This window comes from Mastacembelus armatus, chromosome 18, assembly GCF_900324485.2.
Source record: "Mastacembelus armatus chromosome 18, fMasArm1.2, whole genome shotgun sequence".
NCBI lineage: Eukaryota > Metazoa > Chordata > Actinopteri > Synbranchiformes > Mastacembelidae > Mastacembelus > Mastacembelus armatus.
This window is the reverse complement of record NC_046650.1, coordinates 17,085,565-17,109,949: the sequence shown is the minus strand read 5'-3', so window position 1 is coordinate 17,109,949 and position 24,385 is coordinate 17,085,565. Positions and strand designations below refer to the sequence as shown.

General features: G+C 42.9%; 2 long non-coding RNA genes across 2 annotated transcripts; one reads left to right on the top strand and one right to left on the bottom strand.

Moving 5' to 3' along the window:
• Positions 1–16,525: 16,525 nt before the first annotated feature.
• LOC113141839 (uncharacterized) lies at positions 16,526–19,501 on the top strand. The gene is made up of 3 exons (XR_003296844.1): positions 16,526–16,662; positions 19,107–19,201; positions 19,362–19,501. It is a non-coding gene; the product is annotated as an uncharacterized LOC113141839 (long non-coding RNA).
• A 2,491-nt stretch (positions 19,502–21,992) lies between these two features.
• On the bottom strand, positions 21,993–22,381 carry LOC113142000 (uncharacterized). The gene is made up of 2 exons (XR_003296892.2): positions 22,257–22,381; positions 21,993–22,133 (listed from the first exon to the last, which is right to left on the bottom strand). It is a non-coding gene; the product is annotated as an uncharacterized LOC113142000 (long non-coding RNA).
• Between the last annotated feature and the right edge of the window lie 2,004 nt (positions 22,382–24,385).

Below are 24,385 nucleotides of genomic sequence, written 5' to 3'. Positions count from 1 at the left end.
GCGGCGTGGCTAAACGCCCTGCTCTGACGCCTGATGTACCCGGTGTTGCAGTCATTGTTCAGCAAGAAAACAATCAGAGGGCTGTGTGTGACATTGCAGATGATGATGATGATGATGATGAAGTATCTGATGATGCTGGTAATGCTGTTTCACAGCCTGCTTGTCTGATGCATGTCACTAGTCCTACATACGAGCAGGGACAGCAGGCCCTAGTACCTGATGCGATTCCATATGATCATTGTATGCTGTGTGATGATGATGCTGGTGCTGCTCATGGTCGTGACACTGATGCTGATGTTGATTCAGGGTCTCCTCGACAGCTGCAGGGGCAGCAGGCCTCTGTGGCTGGTTCACCGATCTCAGACCCTCCTCTGACAGAGGGGTCTGCTGTTAACACCCCCTCCAGTCCTAATGGTCTTCAGCATGGCGCTGGTTTAATCACAATCAGGGATATTCCGGCATTTGATGCTTTAGAATTGAGACAACCCATACACTTTAGGGACATTGACATAGATACTCACCCTGAACAGATTCCTGCGCTTGTTAGGGAACGTCTAACCGGTGTTATAAATAGGGCTATTGAAGTGTCACGGGCTGGTATTGTACTGAATGTCGTGTTGAGGGGGCCCTCCCTGATTAGTGACGTGCAGGCGGTCTTGAGGACCAGTAATGGCTATGACGTCGACGCCTTTGTTGATGAAGTTGCTCAAGCGATCCAGAGCAATGATGAGATCGTTGTCAGACAGGGACCTGGAGTTTGTGGTCAGTGTGGCACAAGAAGGGAGGGGTGGAGGTACAAGGCTCAAGCTGGGGAGGGTGCCTTATAGTGAAATTCTGGCTAGGAAGGGAAAGCATTTGTATGATCCTGATAATGACGCCTCAGACAACAATTTATGTTTCAGTATGTGTATTATCAGAGCCGAAAATCCCTCAATGGGGGCTCTGGAAATATTACACAGAGCTAAAGAACTACAGGAATCTGTAGGTCTTTCCACCACACAGCAGGTGGGTTTTAGTGATGTCACTAGATTTGAGAGGGAAATAGATGCAAAGATAATCATTTTTCATCACGGCGGAGCTGGTGCTGGTGCTGTTAGAAAACGGCCAATCTGCTTCCAGACACACGGAACCCCACACCCGCGCACCGTGTGGCTGTATCTACACGCTGAGCACTATTACCTGATAACCAACCCAAAAGGTTTTTTGGGTTGGTTATCATTCCTCTGGGCCCTGGCTCGTATGTCTGTGAACTCTGCTATAACACATACGAGACACCCTTACTGCATAATTGCCTACACAGGTGTAATGTATGCTTCACCACATGTGAACAGCAATCAGGCCCCACAATCAAATGTGATCTATGCAAGCGCATTTGTAAATCAATGCAGTGCTTCAACAATCACAGATTACCTGACCCTAAACACAACATGATTCCCTGCGCTACAGTTAAATATTGTGAGGAGTGCGGAAAAATCTACAGGATCTGTAAACAGAGCCCCAGCCACAAATGTACAGCCCCGCGGTGTAGGCACTGCGGTGCTCTTAGAGGGGGGATGGTACATCAGTGTTATATCCAGCCGCTTCCGCCTAAAGAGGAAGAGGAGGAACCCTCTGAAAAATACATCCTGTATGACTTTGAAACCAGATACCATGACGGGAGACATGAAGCAAATTATGTCTGCGCCATGGAGATGGATGAAATGGTTGACCCGCACCCGTTTTGTTACACAGGGGTTGGTTGTGTGGCTGCATTTATCAGGCAGTTTAGACGCAAAAAGTACAAAGGATACACGCTCATTGCGCACAATGCAGCCGGTGTTGACAGTTATGTTGTGCTTGAGTATCTTGTGAGACAATGCATTACTCCCCTAGTCATCATGAAAGGTAGTCGAATCGTTATGATGTACGACGAGGACTACAACCAGCGCTGGATCGATTCATACAGCTTTCTGCCTATGAGTCTGGCTAAGACACCTGCAGCATTAGGCTTTGAAGAAATGGCTAAAGGGTACTTTCCTCACAAATTCAACACTGTTGAAAATGAGTTTTATGAAGGTCCCTATCTCACACCAGAGTATTATGGGTATGACAAGATGCCTCAGAGTGAGCAGGTGAAATTCATGCAGTGGTATGATGGAGTTAAGGATGGTACTTTTAAAATGCAGGCTGAGCTGGCTTATTATTGTCGAAATGATGTTGCTGTATTGCGCAAGGCCTGCAAGATTTACCGCACAGCATTCATGCAGTGTACAGAGACTGACCCTTTTGTGTTCACGACTCTGGCATCAAGTTGTATGGGCGTTTTTAAGAAGCTCTTCCTGCCTCAGGACACGCTGCCGCTCACCTACGATGGGATGTATCTGGAATGTAATAAAGCATTCTCAGATGTGTCTGTGCAATGGCTCAAATACGTGGCCTATTCTGAAAAGAGGGTGATCAGACATGCTCTGAGAGGTGGTGAACACAAGATTGGGTCCTACTGTGTTGATGGATTTGATGCTGCCTCAAACACATGTTTTGAATTTGCAGGCTGCTATTATCGCAGGTGTATAAAATGCTACCCAGAATCCGCTGCCGAGAATAATGTCGGGCTGTATGCACAGTTTAACAACAAAGTTGAAGCTCTACGGCTCCGTCATGGTGTCAGTGTGGTTGTGATGTGGGAGTGTGAGTGGAATCTGATAAAGCAGACAGATCCAGAAGTCAGGGCCTTTCTTGCAGACTACAAGAAGCCTGAGCGCCTGAATCCTAGGGATGCACTATTTAGCGGGAGGACAAATGCTATGAAGCTTCTGCATGTGACTGAGTGTGCAGAGGGAGAAAAAGTACATTACTACGATTTCACGAGCCTGTATCCCACCGTGCAGGCTAAGAAAGATTATCCAATTGGCCATCCCGAGATAATTGTAGGCAATTTTGACAGCATTGAAAATTATTTTGGCTTTGTCAAGTGTACTGTTCTCCCCCCTAGAGGCCTGTACCATCCTGTTTTGCCATACAGATCCCATCACAAGCTCATGTTCCCCCTCTGTCGCAAGTGCTGCGAGGAGCTGAATCAGGACACTGTCTGCAGTCACACCGACTGTGAGAGACGGCTGACGGGGACGTGGGTGTCCTTTGAGCTTGAAAAAGCTATTGAGAAGGGCTACCAGCTTGTGTGCATTGATGAAGTGTGGCATTTTCCGAAAAAGTCTAACACATTATTTCGGGAATATGTTAAAACCTTTTTGAAATGTAAACAGGAGGCCTCTGGGTACCCCAAAAATGTCAAGACAGAGGAGGAAAAGCAGGAGTATGTCCGGGACTACGAAGCCCATGAAGGTATAAGACTAAATCCTGACAAGATTATGGTCAATAAAGCAGTCAGGAGCTGTAACAAGCTGCTGCTAAACTCATTGTGGGGTCGTTTCAGCATGAGAACCAACATGGGCACGTGTGAGTTGATCACTGAGGCTGAGCGATTCACAGAGCTAATGTTTAGTGATCATTTTGATGTCAGACAGTTTTGCTTCATATCTGATGAAGTAGCCATGGTTCAGTGGCGTCATAGTGATGACCGAGACGGCAGGGCCAGTGATGTGAATGTGTTTATTGGTGCTGTGACAACTGCCCATGCCAGACTGATGCTCTACGATCTGTTGGACAGGTTGCAGGAGCGTGTGCTGTACTGTGATACTGACTCTGTCATTTTCACATCTAGACCAGGCGAGTGGATGCCGAGTCTAGGCCCTTACCTAGGTGACTTGACAGACGAGCTGTGTGATGGTGGTTACGGGGAGGATGATTTTATTACAGAGTTTGTCTCAGGTGGACCCAAATGCTACGCTTATCATACTCAGAGAGGGAAGAGACATGTGAAATGTAAAGGGGTGACTCTGAATTCAGCTAACGCATCTGTTGTGACTCAGGAGTCTCTAGCCGGTCTTGTTAAATCATTTGTGGCTGATCAGCGATCAGACAAGCACATCATCACAGAGACTGACACCATCAGACGTGATAAGAGAAAGTTCCATTTGCAGAATGTCAGTGTCTCAAAGAAAGTTCGTGTAGTCTACAACAAACGCAGGGTCCTGCCTGACTACAGAACATTGCCTTATGGATACTAAGATGGAATTTGATGGGCGTCTAATCCACCCTTTTAGCATGATTGTAAGCGGCCCCTCCAATAGCGGGAAGACTGTCTTTGTCAAAACGCTCATTGAGAATGCACAGTCTCATCTCACACAGAATTGATAATATTGTCTATATCTATTCATGCTGGCAGGCAGCGTACGATCAACTCCTAAAGATTGTTGACATAAATTTTGTCAACGGTCTGCCTGAGTCACTCTGTGATGACACCCTTTTGCCTCCAGACAAAAACAACCTCCTGGTTATTGATGATTTGATGAATGATGCCAGCGGTAATTTGGAGGTGCAGAATGTGTTCACGAAATATGTGCATCACAGAAATCTCAGCTGCATCTATCTAGTACAGAATTTGTTCATACAGGGTAAAGCCAGCCGCACTATCAGTTTAAACACCAATTATCTGGTTTTGTTCAAAAACCCTCGTGACAGATACCAGGTGTCACTGATTGCACGTCAGATGTACCCTGGTAATACAAAATACTTTTTAGAGGCGTTCAGTGACGCCACAAGTGCAGCATACGGCTACTTACTAATTGATTATAAAGCAAAGACACCTGACCATCTGAGGCTTAGAACAAATCTGCTCTCTACCCAGCAGGTTGTGTACATCCCCAGACGGGGTAAGTGACAATGTCTCACCGCATGCGTAGAAATCTACCATTGTTGGAGCTCCTCTATAAATCACCACCGAGGCAACGCAGGGCCATCATAAACAGCTGTGACAAGGACTTTATTACCGCTCTGTGTGAGATTGCCCTCAATGTGTTAAAGGGGAATATTCCTCTGAGCGACAAGCAGTATACACAGCTGAAAAAGCGTAAATCTGTGATCAGACTTGTGGCCGACAGAAAACTATCAGGCATCAGGAAGAGGAAGCTTATCAATCAGTCAGGAGGTTTCCTCATCTCGCTGTTAGGAGCAGCCTTACCTGCAAACATCAGCCTCATCGCCAATAGATAGATAGATATGGAGCATGCTCAGAAAATGTATCTTGTACCGCATCAACAGCTGGAGATGTTAACCCTCTGGGGTCGACGCACGCGCCGGCGCGTTTTGACGCATCATTTCCTGATAAGGCCGAAACAAACTTAAATTGCTCCGTCACTTCTGATCGTACAGATAAAAGAAGTATATCATTCAAATCTGTAAAGGGTCTAGTTTTAGTGGTATACCATCATAATAACAACAAAATTTTGTGCTTTTTTTAAATAAAGAAAGCCGACAGGGTGCGCTCTCGGCCTTTTCTGTCTCTGCCATTTCTCTTCACAGACGCGTAAATAAAACAACCAGAATCTCAGCGAATACTTGCCTCATAAAAATAAGAATTATATGGCTAGAAAGCTTGAAATGTTTTCTTTTGAGTGAAACAATTCAAGTCAAAAACAAATCATCACTTTTTATTTAATCCGTATGAACGTAAGGAGAAGTCCGTTTTTTCCTGTCTCACCTCATTACAGGTAATGCGGTCCCGCCTTGTACACTGTCCACTGTTCACATGTAAATAATCTCAGGTGAACCAGGTAAATATGTGCACGCCCCCGAGAAATGACACAAAATATCAAACTTTATCATAGAATTTACTCACTTTTTCGGCGCGTTTGGATGATGGCGCGTTACGCACGTGAAGCGGCGCTCCTTACATTCCACACAGAGACAAATAGTTTAGCTTGTCCTCAGAGTAAAAACACTGATTTTAACTCAAATGAGGATCGTTTGCTCCTCATTGTGTTGTATTGTACAGCACTAATCCGTCCCATCTACATTGACTGAAAGGCTCATTATGCGCGGCTTTGTCTGGACGTTCAGTGCGTCTTTTGTGTTCTCAGGTAAATCACATGACTATTCATCCTCAGACACACCCTCTTGCATATGGTCTTTCTGGACAAAAAGTGTCTTAGAAAATTTAAATCAGTGTATTGTTTACTGTGAATGTGTGAACAAGATGACATTCACAGCACTCTGAAGTAAACACTTTAGCCTACAACATGCTGGTCTCCAAAGTCTTGTGAACCAATGTTCTGTTTGTGTTTTATGGTCTTATTTCAGTGAGTAAAAAATTGTAGTTTTTCACTAGCCATGCATAAACACTTTTTTCTCAAAAACACAATAATGTATAAACTTGAAGCTCACATATTATTGTAGCCAATTTTGTGCTGATTACAGTGTTATTAGACTTTAGACATTAATATGTTTAAAAAACACTGAAAAAAGCACAAATGTCAGGACATGTCAAAATTTGTCCAGGCCCCAAAAACCCCCTCAGACCCCAGAGGGTTAAAGCAAAACCATGCCAGCGGTAACATAAGACAGACTGCTCAGAATGACCTTGACCGGGAGATGACTGCTGTTTTATATGACCAAGGGCTTGATGTGCATGAGAAGGCCAAAAAGTATGCTGCGATTCTACAGAGGTACCTTGCACTTGTGAGACAGGGGGAGCGTGAAAAGAATGTGTTGACTTTGTCACTGCCCCCTCCCGTGCAAGGGTCTGCAGGAGATAGTGAGGGTGGTGATGAGAGTGTGGGAGCGCCCTGCGATGAGAGTAGGGTGCGTGATTTGGTGGCTGATGAGGTGCTGAAACATGTTCCCAAGAGACAGAGAAAAAATGCAGAGCACATCATGTCTGCACTGTCTAGATCACCAGATGTGTTTTCATGGACAGCCCAGGGTGAGGTTAGAATCAACAATCAGACGATCAGAGGCTCACACTTATATGATTTAATTAAAAGAGTCACTGCGCCCCATCGTGTCTCAGGGTCTCTGACTCCTCACGGTTGGGAGCAGTTTCTAAAAACACTTGCAGATCTGAATGTGCCAATATCAGCAGTACCAAACACCCTGGCACGACGGGTCATACAGGAGTATAAGACAGGTAAAGATGAGCTAGAATCTAGCTTCTCATACACCAGTGAAAAGAAAAGCAGAACTGTCACAGCATCACCAAGGCCCCTAAGGGCTGCACGTCACAAACATTCCTCTGGGCCCTGGGCTCAATACTGACTCTTCTGCCCTGTTATTTGTAATGATGGTGATGATCTGACCTATTGAATGTATTTTTGAAATGTTTTCTGACCTGTTGAATGTATTTTTGAAATGTTTTCTGACCTGTTGAATGTATTTTTGAAATGTTTTCTGACCTGTTGAATGTATTTTGAAATGTTTCCTGACCTATTGAATGTATTTTTGAAATGTTTTCTGACCTGTTGAATGTATTTTTGAAATGTTTTCTGACCTATTGAATGTATTTTTGAAATGTTTTCTGACCTGTTGAATGTATTTTGAAATGTTTCCTGACCTGTTGAATGTATTTTGAAATGTTTCCTGACCTGTTGAATGTATTTTTTGAAATGTTTTCTGATATGGTGAATGTATTTTTGAAATGTTTCCTGACCTGTTGAATGTATTTTTTGAAATGTTTTCTGATATGGTGAATGTATTTTTGAAATGTTTCCTGACCTGTTGAATGTATTTTTTGAAATGTTTTCTGACCTGTTGAATGTATTTTGAAATGTTTCCTGACCTGTTGAGTGTATTTTTTAAATGTTTTCTGACCTATTGAATGTATTTTTGAAATGTTTCCTGACCTGTTGAATGTATTTTGAAATGTTTCCTGACCTGTTGAATGTATTTTTTGAAATGTTTTCTGATATGGTGAATGTATTTTTGAAATGTTTCCTGACCTGTTGAATGTATTTTTTGAAATGTTTTCTGATATGGTGAATGTATTTTTGAAATGTTTCCTGACCTGTTGAATGTATTTTTTGAAATGTTTTCTGATATGGTGAATGTATTTTTGAAATGTTTCCTGACCTGTTGAATGTATTTTTTGAAATGTTTTCTGATATGGTGAATGTATTTTTGAAATATTTTCTGACCTATTGAATATATTTTTGAAATGTTTTCTGACCTGTTGAATGTATTTTTGAAATGTTTTCTGATATGGTGAATGTATTTTTGAAATGTTTTCTGACCTATTGAATGTATTTTTGAAATGTTTTCTGACCTGTTGAATGTATTTTGAAATGTTTTCTGATATGGTGAATGTATTTTTGAAATGTTTTCTGACCTATTGAATGTATTTTTGAAATGTTTTCTGACCTGTTGAATGTATTTTGAAATGTTTCCTGACCTGTTGAATGTATTTTGAAATGTTTCCTGACCTGTTGAATGTATTTTTTGAAATGTTTTCTGATATGGTGAATGTATTTTTGAAATGTTTCCTGACCTGTTGAATGTATTTTTTGAAATGTTTTCTGATATGGTGAATGTATTTTTGAAATGTTTCCTGACCTGTTGAATGTATTTTTTGAAATGTTTTCTGACCTGTTGAATGTATTCACGAAATATTTGTTGTCCTACTGATTGTATTTTTGAAATATTTTCTGACCTGTAATAAATTTTCCAACATTTTGAATGTATTTCTGTGTACAAGGTCTTTATTTTATCTCATTGTTAAAATAAAAACACACCACAAATCAATATACACATACAACAATATCATTTATTATCATCTCAGAAATATACATTGAATACATTTAAACATGCAGTGTACTGGCTCATTACATACACTATCTTTAATATCATTTATTATCATCTCAGAAATACACATTGAACACATGTAAACTTGTTGTGTACAGATGCAGGTCTAATTCCAGCGACAAAGCTTGAGACCCTCTGGTCATTGCGAGCCAGGTTGCTGCCATATTTTTTAATAAACTTGCTGTATCTCATGCCTTTCTGAATGTGGCTCAGGAAAAACAGACAGTGCTCCCCACAGGTCACAGAGAAGGGCGCCTGAACCTGACTACGTGAATAAAGCACTCGGCTGGCGTTTTTCAGGAGAAACCGGCCAATATGGGGATTGAATCTGTCTGGGGCGTGTCTGAAGCTGTCAAAAAAATATGCTTGCCGACCACTTGGCAGATATATGGCCAGCCAGTGCTCCCCGGGTAAGGTAGCAGGATCGGTGTTTACAATCAGTGCGGCAGGACGTTTGGTTATTTTGAGCCTGGTCAGATGGTCACAGGGCTTCACGCCCACAAAATAGGTTCTGTCGCCAATTATCTTTTTAGCAGCACCAGTCAATTCGATCGTGTTCATGTCTCAATAATAATCCACCAACACCTGTCTGCTGTTTGACACTTCAATAACTGAATCGTAGACTGCGTAACAGATTAAGTTAACGGTGCGTGCCAGGGGGGTCCTGAATCTCACTTCCAGTCGGACATTTCCGGTTTTGATTAAAGACACATTTCCCCCACTCCCGCCATCAGGCTCCAGGTTAAAGCAGAATAGCGCATAGCCCTGTCCAAAATCTTCCCGAGTGATGGACAGCGACCTGTCTTTAAGATGTCGCCCGGTTGTCTGGATTAGCTGGTAATATTCACGCACGTACTGACCCCGGGGGAAGTGGGGCTGAAACGCCTTAGCGGGGTGGGCCTGGCCGTCAGCATAGAGACACAGGTACTCTAGGTCCATATGTTCAAAATTAAATGGGTTTCTGGTGAAACTCCCTGTGAACCCTTCATTGTCGACGAAACCCAGGATGACAAATTTAGGAATCTGACCCAGATATAGATTGTCCTGCCAACACACCCGGGTTCCGGGAGGAATCGAGTGTGTTTTCAGCGCTACTCTGTCGACGCTGTATTTGGCATTTGTGTGTTGTAACACACGGCTGTGTGCGAGTTTTACCTGAGGTGACAGTGTGACCTTTTTCACGAAAAGACTGGCGCTCAGGATTTTAACACAGAATTGCGTATTGGGCGCGGCCATCAGGCAGAATTCGTCTTTCGCCCTTATGAATTTCATGGAAATGTCGAGTCCGTTTAGCAGGAATTTTTCCTGAAAAAGCAGATCCACATGCACCGGTGCAATTAATTCCACAATCCTGCTGTTTTCTGTATAGCGGCCTCTGGCCCCTAAGCCCCTGTTTTCACCGTCCAGGGTGTGGTTATTCATGTGTCCGCAGGTGTCCTTGACAAATAGCGCGGTGCTGAACTGGGATTCCAGGGTATCCCGGCCATAATTGATTAAGCATTCAATCACACCCCTATAAGGATATGTGTTTGATGCCTGGGTGATTAACCTGTCACCCAGCATCACATCCACCTGCGAAAACAGTGTACATCCTGGATAATTCACAAAGCCCACGTCTACACCGTTTCCAATGTTTGTCCCGTCTGGATTTGTGATTTTCACGCGTAAATACAAATGAGTATCATTTAGATCCAGGTAATCTTCCCCGCTGCATGAGATGAAAAAATCAACAGGCGAGTTGTCGTTGATCGCAGAGACTGGGGGGATTTCAATGAATGTATATTTTTCGATGCTCGTTTGTGTACACGGCACCGTGAACAGATCCAGCTCAGTCTTTACACATTCAGCGGACTGGCTGTGAATGAGCGACATTGTTAAAATATGTCTTTACTCGCGCTTCTGCTGTTAGATCTCGATCTGCGCCGCTTGACAGCTGGAGCCTTTCTGCCCCGTCTGACAGAGCCACTCGCTGTTTTACGCGCCTTTTTGTTCTGACTGTGAGCTGTAGCCGGCTCCCCAGGAGGTCGTTTAAGGCACCTAGGCGTATACACAGCAACACCTCCCCCCTCCTGCTTCCCATTCATCAACTTGCGTGAAATATTACTCATCACATCTCCTGCAATATTAGCCGCTGCTGATTTTAAATGTGGCTTTGCAAGGTTAAAACCGTTTCTGAGCAGCGGAACCGCCCATCTAAACAGGTTCCGGAATAATCCGCCGAGCCCGTTCCCGTATTGGGTGTGGGCCCCCGCGAACCCGTGCAGCTCTCCACCGGCCTGATTCTGATAATATCTCAGTAGCCTGTCGCCGTTATCGGGCGTGTATGGGCACCTCATCATGGTCTCACAGGGCGGAAATGTAATTTCACGATAACCTTTCCAAAGAGAAACGGGACGTGTTCGTCCTGGTCGTTTTTCAACGACAGCTCTATGCAATCGATCCGGTGTTTGGCGAGGCGTGTATAGTCTGGCTTGTCAAAGTGGACTGTGTGTATTTTCCCTCGTTTCTCTGCTGTTATATTAACGCATCTGAGTAACGGTGCACACGTGTCACCCACCAGCTGATGTTCGATAATGTCTGTATATACAAAGATATTATACAATCCTGCATGGATATCCGCAGGGTGTGGTGCTGTGAATATTCTCGCCCAGGTCGGGATACTATGGGCTGCTTCATCCGGATCAAACCCCAGTATCCTTGCAAGCCGACCTTTAAATTTCAGCACCAGGCCTTCAGCACCAGATATTTGGACTCTGTGTGAAATCTGATTGTAGCGCATTTTTATAAACATAGTGCCTGCGTCTAGCGCACACGCGTTGTTGAATTCTTGTGCTATTCTGTCCACACTGTCATAATGTCCTACAGGAATTGTGATCATGTTTTCCTTCCCGGTTCTTGGTGCTTTTATCAAAATAGATGCGTCATCTTTGGGGAAGCTGCGCCACGTCGCGGGATACTGTATTTCTGAAAGTCCCACTTCATACGTGTCGTCCAGTTGTATTGCCTTGGCTAAGTGTACCCTGTAACACCAAATCTTGTTGTTGGGATATAATTTTGTCAATGCATTACTTGGGAGAGTTACATGGAAGCTTGCAGCCCGACGCTTCTCCATGCTGACACTCTACTGTTTACAAATGTTCCTTTTGATCCTTCAAGCCTCTGATCACAGTAGGTGTTAATCCACCCCAGGTTTTGATAGTTGACAGTGCTGTAGGGTGATGGCACCGGGGCGCTCTTGATTACAGCGTGACCGTACTGTCCTATGTGCTTATCTCTCTCTCAGATGTTCTGGATATCTCTGCCATCCACCCAGGTGTTAAATTTCTCGGGCCATCCGAGCCATTTTACTAGAAACTTGCCACGGCGTCTGGCTCTTATTTCCTCTATCTTATAGGGTTTGTCTGGATCTACAATCACCGGCTGCAGCTCCTCCTGATAAAACCCCCCTTTCACAGACTCGCCAGATAAATCCTGAAGTCTGTAAACAGCGGGGGTTGTCGGTTGGCGTCCTTTTATAGTGAAAATTTCATCTGTGAATGTCTGATGATACCCCTTCCTGAACACCCCTCTATGTTTTAAAATCCTTACTGTGTCGCCTATCTCAAATTTGAATGGCTGCGGGCGGATTTCATCCTTGGTCCTGTACAGCGTCTTGATCACCTCTTTCTCATTTTCTCTATTCACAGATACTGGGGATCTTTTAATTGACCTGTGATATGCCGAGTTATATGCCCGCACCAAATCGTCTATTTTATCAATATATCTTCGTGAATTAACATCTGTTAAATAACGCCACATCCGCCCTTTAAACGTTCTGTTAAACCTCTCCACGACGCTGGCTTTAGTTTCGTTATATGTAGAGAAAAGTACAATGTTGTGCTTTTTCAACAACTGTTTAAAGTGACGGTTGTGAAACTCTGTCCCATGGTCAGTCTGCAGCCTAAGTGGCACCCTACCTTCATCCAGTATGCTCTTATATGCGTCGGCTACAGCAGGCCCGCTCTTTGATGTTAGACAGCGAACCCAGGCATATTTTGAAAATACATCGATGCACATTAATAGATAGCGTACTTTATCGTTTTCTGCAGCATATTCGCTCATGTCCACAAGATCGCACTGATGCTGTCGGTCTATCCCTCCCACCAACACTCGCCGCCTGGGGAAATTCTTCCTGCTGGGTGCGTGTAAACTGTATGCATCTTGTCCCCATAGATATTTTTTGACATCAGATAATGCAGGATTACCCCCTACGTCTGATCTAACTGCATTGCGCAGCTTATTAATACCTGATAGCCCACCAGGGTGGGATGGATCATGATAAATTCTGTGCATCACCCCCTCCATCGTGTAAAATAATGACTAGTTTCTTTTCAATGCTCATGTTTTTTATTCACAATCATCAGCATGGTACCCAGACGGTGTTAATGATTGAATACAGTAGCGTTTAATGAATACAGTGGTGTTTAATGATGGAGAGCTTCACAAATATCAGACAGTGTTATATGATAAAACATACATAATGAATGAATGAATGAACAAACATCAAAACATATAATGATGGAGAGCTTCACAGATATTTAATGAATACAGTGGTGTTTAATGAAAAAAACACAATAACAACGGATAGGCTTGGTACAATGCTGTTTTCACACTACCCCTGCTGCCCAGGTGTCCACGAGGACTGACAGATTTTCAATTTCAGCAAAATTCTTGAAGCCCCAGATTTCTTCAGCTTTGATGCGTTTCTCTGAGGTCTTTTGGTTTTGCAGAATAACTTCAGCAGCCCCAGCGATTCTGGCGTTTTCAACAACCATGCCATTCTTGCGCAGGTATGCTGAGAGAGCAGGAATGAATCGGGCCGTCCACACTTTCTCCATAACAAAGTCAAAACGACGCTCCATGAATTCTGCGGGGAACCCGTAAAGACACTCGTGGTTTTCCTAGGACAGACAGTCAACCTCGCAGGCCCGGCACCATTTCTCCCGGTCGATCCAGCATTGGGCTAACGCTCTGTACAGCAAATGCACCACTCCATTCTCCATCATCTTTACAAAGGCCGCTGACTCCTCTTCATCTCTAGGGCGCGGCGTTGATGTTGGGTGAATCCAGCGATACAATTCCTGCTCCGCCTCCAGAGTCATGGGCCCGTCAATCTCTATTTTTAGAAATATGAAATACAGCGTTAAACACTATTGACCACGACCACACACACACACACACACACACACACACACACACACACGACCCCCGCATAGGTCTGCAGATTCTTACCGTCCTGTCTCACAGGCTCTGGGTCGCACCTTGCTCAGCAGGCGAGAGACACATTTCCTCAGGAAATTCCACGTCATCATAAAGCAAGCATCTCCTAACCCCACTAGCATCTGAGATACCCTCGTCCTCGCTGATTGCATTGTCAATCTTGGCGAACACATCTTGCAGGCCCCACCAGTCAGCCCACTGGATAAAATAGAAGTCCTTAAACCATGAGATATTGTCGCCGGACCACACCGGATAGGGGTGTATGTCCCACTCTGTATGGTTACGCCGCGATACGATTTGCCCTCTGTCATCACACACTCTTATCAGAATGAAATCTGACGCGTGCGCATCAAAACGATTGGTGAATACCCTGAATAACTGCTGACTGTCAGGACTGGCCCACTGTATGACATAGGTATCGTTCTCAGCACCTCGGTGGTTGAGATCGCTACATATCTCAGTGCGAAATATCATCCAGTCCTCCACAGTCATAGCCCGCGACCCTCCCTGACCCCAAGGCTCCCCGGTACACACATTTTCCCCGAGAAACATGACCCTCCCCGCACTATATTTAAACTCGTAAACGTACCCTAGCGAACCCTCGTACAGCCAAACGCGGGGGCCTGCAGCATCGTCAGACATATGCCTTCTACGACGTTTGATTGGCGCGCCAGGAATAGTCGCGGGACACGTACCTAGGTCGCACGACGCATGTGCGTTGTCACCGTTTCCGTCAACGCGCCCACCGCCGCATCCGCCCCTGATAACGACGTCACTAGAGATTCCGCTGCTGCCCATGGTTGCTCGAAGTCGAACTTAGATAAAATCATACTGAATGACCTACATACACCTACATTTATACAACGTAACTGACACATCCCATGAGTAACGTCATGACCAATAGGAAAATTGCGCCGCCCGGTGGGTGGAGAGCGTGACGACGATTTTATGGTTTATTATCTTTATGACTGTCATAAATAACGGCCATAAAAAGTGACCCCCCTTAAAAGCCCCCGTCACATAAACCAGTATACACTACTCCCAGACAACCTGGATGCCTTTCCACGAAGACAGACTCAGTGTCTCTGGTCCAACAACGCCCTGGATCAGTTTCACATGTCGCCCAAAGCTGATCTGCCACCTGCTCATTACAAACAGTCAGAGCAAACTTTAATGTCGCCTGACAGAAAATAAATAAAAAGTTCAACAACATGTTAAAACAGCAGGAACCGTTTCTCCAGTCAGGACATGTGTTGGCAGAGACTAGAGGCTAAAGGCTTTTTGACCTATTTCCCTACACAAATATCAAATGTCATCGTGATCACAAGATCAACATATTTCAGGAGAACAATATCTGGATTCAACCCTCATGGCCTCATCTGTGCAAACCAGAATCTACAATATTATTAAAGATAAAAAAGTCAGCTGGGATTGGCTCCAGCAGATCCCTGTGACCCTGAACAGGAAAAGCGGGTATAGAAGATGGATGGATGGATGGATTTAGATTAGTGCTGCCCCCATCTGGACGTCCTAGGTCAACTTTTTCAGAATAGTTGTGGTTCTGGGCGGCAGGACTCAAATGATGTGCAGTATTTCAGGGGGGATCAGGCTCACAAATTAGCATGAACTGAATATATTATGGACAGAAATATGAAAAACATGACTGTTATTTAAGATACAAGAGGAGACAACTAAAGTGTCCAAACCTCATTCTGTCTCAGAACTACAGCTCATTACTGTGACACAAGCATTTTACTTACTGTCATACATTCCTCTGTGCATCCACCTGGGGGCGCTGTTCTCTACTATTCCTGAGGAGATCTGCTGTCATCTTTCTTTGGCTTGACTTGAAACCTGATCAGTGACACCAGTGAGACCAAACAGCCCCATCAGTTACACTGACATCACTTTAGGTAAATGACTGGTTTATAGACAGACAGTCTGACCTGGTTTCAGTTTGGATTGGATTAGTTAGTGCTGACTAACACTGCAGGCCTGTTTGACTTAAGTTAAATAAATGTCACTTTCCATAATTTGCAGCTTTTCCTCCTCCAACAAAGATCCACCATCAGTTCCCCAAACAGCTCCCAGATCATGATGAAAGGTTGGATCAGAGTTTGGTTTTCCTTAAAACTGCCTGTTGACTCAAGGTGATGTTTCATTTGTTCATGCTGATTCTGAGCAGGTGGAATAATAAATATGTTTGTTCAGCATTGTAGCAGGCTAACATGCTGCTAGTGTGAGCAAAAACTACAGCTCCCATCAACATTTACCCAGAAATTCTCCACCAGCTGGGTTTTGTCTTTTTGTCTGTCCTGCTGACACGTCTGAACTAATAAACACAGTAAAAGTCACATCAGGACGTTCTTTGACGTTATGGCCCTAAGGTTTGTGATGTTCTGTCTTACACTGGAGTATGTTGAATTTTATCTCAGGGAACATAATGTTTCCCCGTCAAGACAATAGAATATTTTTTATTTTGAGACTTATTTACTTACAGGAAACTGAAAAATTGGGCGTTGCTGAAGATGAAGATGCCAGCAAACAGTCTCACTAAATAAATACCAGTGACTGATCATCTGGTGTCTTGTCTTTGACATGCTGTCAGTCTTTACAGGTCTGTTCCCTACAGAGATATCAGCCTCATCTTTAACATCTGCATCATCTTCACCATGAAGACTCTGATTCTGGCTGCTCTTCTTTGTGCCCTGTTGGCTCAGACCTCAGCTCAGGGTGAGTATTACTACACTATATCTTGGGCATTTTGTGTGTATATATGTATATGTAATACATTCCCATATTTTGTAAATAAATATGTAGTGTACCCCAACGAAGTGGTTCAGAGTTTGCAGATTTTTCCTTGGAACCTAACTAATAACTGTTCACGGAAAACCCCCACAATTTCACAGAAACCGCAAATATGTCTATGTTTTTTTTCGTGGCAATATAGAATTTTTCATGCGTTTTAACGCTAAATTATTAAGAACAATATAATTACTAATTAGGTCACTAATTTATTTACTACTAATGTATTAAGCTGAGTATGAAATTAAATGAAAGTGTTTTGAGAGCATGTTTGGGGGCATATTTAGGGTTTAAACTATAAAAATGAATGTAGCCCCCGAAAATTTGGAGGGTTTACTGTACCATATTTTATGGACTATAAATTGTACCTGAATATTAGTCATTTTTAGCAAAAACAGCCTTGCTGAACAGAAAACAGACTTTACTTACTTCACTTTGAAGTCTACAGTATAGCTGTTTCTTCTGGGCAACATGTTCACTTGTGTTACACTAGGAGTCAGAGCTTAACATGAACAGAAATGTCTTGACTTTGTCAGTGGTACAGTATTATCTTCATGATAATGCCAAGAGTGTATTCTAACGTTAGTGACTACTCAACAGAATTACAGTAAATAAACACATAAGTTGCAGGACAAACCTGAGAACAATAAAAAGCAAAACTTATAGACCAGGAATGATAGTATTCTGTGAGAGACTGCATCAGTGTGGACCAGGCTGGATCTTTACATTAGTTAGACTATGGCTCTACGTCTGTCTGTTTTTATGTTTAATGAATCTGAAAGTGTGTTTCCTTTATTTAAGCACTTATATGATTTTACTTTGCATTTTATTGTGAAGCACTTTGTGATTTTTATCTGTGAAAGATTCTATATAAATAAACTTTACTTACGTATATTCAAATGTAAATGCACTCGTCAAAAGGTGATTCACATCTTTTCAGTGAATTGTTCATTTTTGGGAATTCACTAAGATTTACCAAGTGAGAAAGGACAGTAACATACAGTACATTATAGACTGTCATCTGCAGCCACAGCAGTATCAGCTGTCAGTTGTCTTTGACTCAAAATGGACAGTGCAATAGTACCCTTAAACCTCTTGTCTCCTCTCTCCATGTGGTCTTTTACTGAAGCCCAGCTGACAATTTTCCAGCAAACTGTATGTAGTGTTTACTAATTTAGTAACTTATGGTGTTGTCTCCATGGTTAATAGACCTTTGAAACCTGGTGTAACAGACTAGAATTATTTATCTGCGGCAGCACCTGTGTATTTCAGCGTCCACAAACAGGATAAATTTTGTGACACCCGGTGGCAGAAAGAGGGACTGCACTTTGGATTATTTTTAGCGTTAGCCCAGCACAGGATTAAAACCACTGCATTCTTGACGCAAAACTAGTGATGGGCAAATGATACCGAGGCTTCGGAGCTTGTGTCACTCTTCCTGAAGCGGAGTGATTCAAAACACTGTGTCAGAGCTTGTATCGAAACACCAGTGTCACGTGACTGATGATGTTCGAAGCTTCGAACGTCATCGCTGTTTTGCTTCGCGCTACATCGCTTCGAATGTTTCAAAGCTTTTCATTGGCTCATAGTCTTTCAGTGTGTGTCATTGGCTCATAGTCTTTCAGTGTGTGTCATTGGCTCATGGCGTTTCAATGGATTCTGAGCCAATGACAGCTTGACAGGTTTGACAGATTTGAGTGGTTTGGTGCCATCCCAGCTATATAAGATGCATCATTCTGCTTCAGGATTTGGAGAGTGAGAGTGAGAGTATTTTGGCAAGTTTCACGGCGAGTCCCACCAATAAGCGTTCTAAAGTTTGGGATCATTTTGATTTCAAGAGGTCTGAACTTTTATTGCTGTCATGGGATTGAAACAGTGCCAGTGCTTCATTCGTGCTCTTTAGAGGTTGCTATGGCTTCAGTTGTCCACCAGATGTCACTGTCACTGAAGTCTCGAAGCTTCGAATCTTTTTCGGCACAATTGTCAGGAAAGCCTCAGGGCTTCATGAGGCTTCACTTGCCCATCACTACGCAAAACAAAACCACAGCTAAGTCACCGCAAATACTGCTGTAAAAACGTGTGACACTTTGAATCGCTCCATGTGTAGTTTCCTAGAGCCCAACACAGATATGAAATGGATCAATATGATGTCTTCCCACCTGTTGTGTCTCTGCAAATGATGCTGACAGGATGTTCTGGTGATTAAAAAGTTTAATAATATGTACATAATGAGTTTTAGTGAGTGAGAGGAAGAAATGTGACAATACTCTAATACTCAAAGGGAAAGTTTATTCTTAGTATCTTCACCGGAAACAGGAAGGTTAATTCAAATTCATGCAAAACTCAACATTATGCATTTTGTTTGTCTTCAGGATTCTTCGCACCTCTTTGTGAGCGGGGTTGGACAAGAATTAAATTCCGTTGCTACATCTTTGTTCCCAGAGCCTTAACCTAGGCTGCTGCTCAGGTAACAAGACTGATGTGGATTCAGTCCACAATGATTCTACACTGTTTATTTGGTCTGTGTTCACTTTAACACTGGCATCTATTCCTGCCTTGGTGTTTTCCTACTACTCAGCTCATTTTGCTTCTTTACTGACTCCACTGTCTGTTTATCTGCACTGTAGGTAAACTGCCAGTCCCTGGATGCAAACCTTGCATCTGTGCGTGATTCTCAGGAGTATGGGGCCTTTCAGAATTTGATTGGTCAAAATAAAGCGGCATGGATTGGAGGCACTGATGCACAACAGGTAAACTGTTCATAAGGACAGTCTGACAGATAAATACTCAGCTGATATTGGCTTTGTCCTAATTATATATTGTCACCATCACAATGAACAGCCTACATTACCCACAATGCAACTGGACTGCTGACAACAATGGACATGTGTTATGGTAGAAGCTGCTAATGTTGATTCTCCTTCCTCATTGTCAAACTTCAGTCCAAACCAACACTGACTCAGATCAGACACTCAGTCATTTTATCAGATGTCATGAAGTTCTTCTTTAAAGAACAACTATTGAATTCTCTTTCTGCACTGTTCACATAATCACTGACTCTTGGTGACTGATGTTGACACATAACAACTAATTCATGGCTTTGTAGCTCAAACCAGCCTGAATGTGTCTCTCCTGACTTATTCTGTGTCCCCTCCATCAACCCTAAACACAGTCAGTGTCCTGTGGTTGGATTTGTCTTCATCAGACACTGAAACACGTCACTACATTTGATTCTCTTCTGGTTTATAGGAGGGCAAGTGGAGATGGACTGATGGAACACCTCTCACATACACAAACTGGGCTCCTGGACAACCTGACAACTGGCAGGGCAATGAGGACTGTCTACAGATTTCTACTGAAGGTAAATCACCAAAATGTCACTATAGTTAAACAAACTATCTACATATTGATTAGACCATGGCCTCATTAGACAGTCTCAGGTCTTGGTTTGTAGCACTGACTGACTCACATGTTGTTGGTACTTACAGGTAGAAGGTTCTGGAATGATCTGGACTGTGAGACTCCTCTTCCATCTGTCTGTGTCAGAAACTATTAATGATCCCAGGTCTGATCCAGAGGCATGAAATCCCTGTGAAAAGCACAAACACTGGTGGAGGTGTGTTTGTCTTTGCATACTCTCACATTTTGTGCCATCAGTCTCATAGAACCTGAATTCTACTGTATCTCATTTGACATCTTCTATCATATCCAGTATATATCATCTGTTTCTTTTCTATGGCTGTAACGCTACTGAAGGAAGGAAGAGACAAGTAACATAAACAGGAGCTGGACTGTCTCTGAGGTTTTGTGCCTTTAATAAGAGCAGACTGAATGTGTTATGGAAAGAATGCTTTGAGCTCCACTTTATTCTGAACTGTCCTTTCTCCTTTAGAGCAAAAATAAAAATGTCAAGCATTAAATCAATGTGGTCTATGACTCTATGTTATAGCTCCTGTTCTGTCAAAATCCTCTACTATAATACTGAACATAATGACAAATGATTCCAAACCTGTTCAACTGTGAACTGTAACTATGGTGTTAAACAGTTTTCAGGTCAGCAGAAATATCACACTGACATGTAAAGCCACAGCCTCCTAGAGTACAGCCATAAAACCACCACATGGCACTGAGGCCAACTTTATAATAAAAGCTGTATTGATGCTGATTTAGCTTCAGCATGTATGTTGTTGTACCTGTTGTACAGCCTGCAGTACACGCACCTGTCCACACGACGTCACTGTGTTAACTTCATCAGGGGGAAATATCCAACTACAGAGGAAGAGAAACACACAGATGAAGATGTTGAGATCACTGATGTTGATTAAACTTTTTCTGTTATGAAAATTTGCACAAGCTCATTAAGAGGAAAACTTCCATCACATTTATAATGCCTTTCCACGAAGACAGACTCAGTGTCTCTGGTCCAACAACACCCTGGATCAGTTTCACATGTCGCCCAAAGTTGATCTGTCACCTGCTCATTACAAACAGTCAGAGCAAACTTTAATGTCGCCTGACAGGAAATAAATAAAAAGTTCAATAACATGTTAAAACAGCAGGAACCGTTTCTCCAGTCAGGACATGTGTTGGCAGAGACCAGAGGCTAAAGGCTTTTTGACCTATTTCCCAACACAAATATCAAATGTCATCGTGATCACAAGATCAACATATTTCAGGAGAACAATATCTGGATTCAACCCTCATGGCCTCATCTGTGCAAACCACAATCTACAATATCTTTATGGATTGATTGATTGATTGATTGATTGATTGATTGATTTGTGAACTGAAGTCGTGTGAAGACGTGTTTACTGGACAAGAGTAATTCCACCTGGATTCTAACCGTGAAGAGGGACAGCTTTGGAACAGCAGCTGGACACATTTTTAACACAGACAGTAACAAAGACATTTCTTCACACATTTAAATCTAATTTTCAAATGTTTGATCTGTTTTTCTGTTTCAAAACCAGATTTGACACATTTCAAATTGATTTTTTAGGTTTGGAATCCTACTTTCAGTGTTATAAATTGTGGTCTGGGTTTCACTTTTCAAACATGACGCTGTTTCTTTGACTTTCTGTAGAAAAAGAAATGTTACATGTACTTTACTGGTAGAAAAATCCCTAATAAACAGGATTACATGGGAAGGCAAATCCTTTTGTTTTACTCTCTATGTCAAAGACACTTTTAGACATAAGCAAGTGTGATGCAAGAAGGAGATTATCTGTAGCACAAACAGGATCCACGAACACAGAGCAGGTGGTTTCAATACTTTTATTTTGTTTGTGCTTTTCACAGGGATTTCATGACTCTGGATCAGACCTGGGATCAGAACAGCCTCTTAGAGCAGACAGATGGGTTACCACGGTTACAGTCTCCATCATCCCAGAGCTTCTTAGCTGTAAGTACCAACAACATGTGAGTCAGTCAGTGCTACAGACCAAGACCTGAGACTGTCTATTGAGGCCATGGTCACATCAGTATATAGACAGATTTTCTATTACCAAAGTTTGGTGAGTTACCTCCAAAGGTCATTTGAATGCAGTTCTGATTGCCATCCTTGTTATCAGGCTGTCCAGGAGACCAGTTTGTGTATATGAAAGGTGTTCCATCAGCCCAGAACCATGAACCCTTCTGGAACAACAGAGCAGGGTAGTATTTTATATTACAGCAATCTGACAGGTCTACCTAGACTGCAGCTAGATAGCTAAGGAAACACACACACTACTTCTTTGTGTTTTATGACTGTACACGCACTGCACATACCTATATTCACCTTTATTAGCTGCACAATTCAACATAACAAACTACATCTGGGGAGGAGCTGGATCGCGAGGGAAGCCTGAGAGATTAAGAGAGCCAACCACATCCTCTAGGTGTGACATAGATATTGGTTGGAACTGAACAATCCCTGCGTTTCTATGGCTCATTTTTGTAATGAGGTAGGCCAGTACCATTAAGAACCTTGCCTAAGGGCCCACACTAGTGGCACCCTGGTCAGGACTTGAACCCCCCCAAACCCTGATCTTCTGTACCTGGTATCATTGATCAGGTTTCAAGAAAATGTTTTTGTGAGGGATCATAGGTCAGTGAAAACTGTCTATTAGTTGTTGTGAATAATTTCATTAGAGGACACAGCAACAGAATCTCAGAGCAGTGTGAAGTATCATGAAACTGTCATCTCCAGGTTTAAGTCTCAGATTAACAGAAAGGAGACTGAGATTGTTGACCAGGACATGTCCTTTAACTCACACATAAAACAAATCTCTAGAACTGCTAGTACTAGTACTGTAACTCATTACTATCTGGATGTCCCAGTATCTCCATAAAAAGCCTCCAGTTAATCCAGAATACCGCATCCAGAGTCCTGACATGAACTAGCAAGAGACATCATCCATCCATCCATCCATCCATTTTCTATACCCGCTTTTTCCTGAATTAGGGTCACTGTGATCTGCTGGAGCCTATCCCAGCTCTATTTCAGGTGGAAGGCAGGGGTACACCCTGGAAATGTCAAAAGAGATCATATTTCTCCTATATTGGCTTCTCTTCATTGGCTCCCTGTTAAATACAGAATAGAATTTAAAATCCTTCTCCTCACATACAAATCCCTTCATGATCAAGCTCCTTCATACCTTAAAGACCTCATAGTACCATATTATCCCAATAGACCACGTCGCTCTCAGAGTGCAGGTCTACTTGTGGTTCCCAGAATTTCCAAAAGCAGAATGGGAGGCAGAGCCTTTAGTTATCAAGCTCCTCTCCTGTGGAACCAGCTCCCAGCCTGGGTTCAGGAGGCAGACACTCTCTGTACTTTTAAGGCTAGACTTAAAACCTTCCTCTTTGCTCTCGTATAGTTAGAGCTGGCTTCAGGCAACCCTGAACCATCCCTTAGTTATGCTGCTAAAGGCCTAGACTGTCCGAGGACCATCGGTGCACTGAGCTCCCCTAACCCCCCCTTTCCCTTCCCCTCCCCTCTCTTCCTCTCCTCCCCCCTCACATGTATATTCCACCATTGAATGTCACTAACCTTGTGCTCTCTCTCTTCCCTAGTTTGTGCTCTCTCTCTCTCTCTCTGTTCTCTCTGTACCTTCTGCAGCTGTCCCTGGTCCTGGAGCTGTATATCGCTGATGTGCAGTTACTGTCCCACCAACCTGCAGTGTCTATTTGTTGTTTATTGTTGCTGTTCTTTTCTCTCTGCTCTATCCACTCACCCCAACCAGTCGAGGCAGATGGGCCCAATTTGGACATTTTCACTTAAGGGTGTACTCAGTTTTGTTACCAGTGGTTTAGACATTAATGGCTGTGTGTTGAGTTATTTTGAGGAGAAAGCAAATTTACACTGTTTTACAAGTTGTACACTCACTACTTTACATTGTAGCAAAGTGTCATTTCCTCAGTGTTGTCACATGAAAAGATATAATAAATTATTTACAAAAATGTGAGGTGTGGACTCACTTCTGTGAGATACTGTATAAAGTTGTACTGGATGAGACTTGAACTGTCTGAAGGACTATTGTTATTAGGCCATCAGCTCATGTCAAAGTCCACTGGAGGTCCTGTACTAGAACTGATCTGTGTATCTAGAAAAACATTTATTTGAATGAAGTCAAAGAACCTTGGAGCACTAGTCAACACTATGATGAAATCC